This window comes from Nanorana parkeri, unplaced genomic scaffold, assembly GCF_000935625.1.
Source record: "Nanorana parkeri isolate BGI_ZX_2015 unplaced genomic scaffold, ASM93562v1 scaffold790, whole genome shotgun sequence".
NCBI classification, from domain to species: Eukaryota; Metazoa; Chordata; class Amphibia; order Anura; family Dicroglossidae; genus Nanorana; species Nanorana parkeri.
Genome location: NW_017307058.1, coordinates 97,782 through 98,545, shown reverse-complemented (window position 1 = coordinate 98,545; position 764 = coordinate 97,782).

Below are 764 nucleotides of genomic sequence, written 5' to 3'. Positions count from 1 at the left end.
CCTGAAATGATGGCAGATAGCAAAGAAGCTATTGCTTCCTGTGCGCCTTTTTCTTTTTTTTTATATATATTCTGACAACTGCTGCCGTCAGAATAAAAAAAAAAAAACACAGCATAGGAATGAATAGCTAGATTGCTATTGGCTATTTCAATTTGCAATAGCCAATAGCAAGCTGGCTATTGCACCTGCCCTCTCCTGCTGTCAATCAGCAGGGGAGGACCTGATGGAGAACTTCAGGCCCACCTCTGCTGATTGACAGCCGCAGTGGGCGGGTGCAATAGCTAGTCTGCTATTGGCTTTTGCAAATTGAAATACAGCATATGAATGCATAGCTAGATTGCTATTGGCTGTTTTTCCCCCCTCTGTCAGACAGTGGCCAGCAGCCCCGATGTCGGAAAAAAAAACTAGCAGGGCAAGGTTTACTCTGCTAGATAGAGCAGAGTAAACCTTTCCGGGAGAAAATGTTTATCTCCCGTGCGGCCGGGAGCCGCTATCTAATACTGTAGTGGGAGACTCCCGCAGCGTCCGGCATAGTTGGGATGTCTGCATGTTGTTGATGCCATGCTGACACTGTGCTTCCTTCTGGAGGGTGGCTTCTTTTGTTGTAAACAGTGCCTGGTGTTGAAACAATGAAGGGCATCGTCCCTCACCATCGCTGTACAAAGCAGACTGGTGTGAACGATAATAAACCACACATTTTAGGGCCTGTTCACATCTATGAGCTGTGGGACTACATATGTTACCTTAACAAGTGGCAATGCACA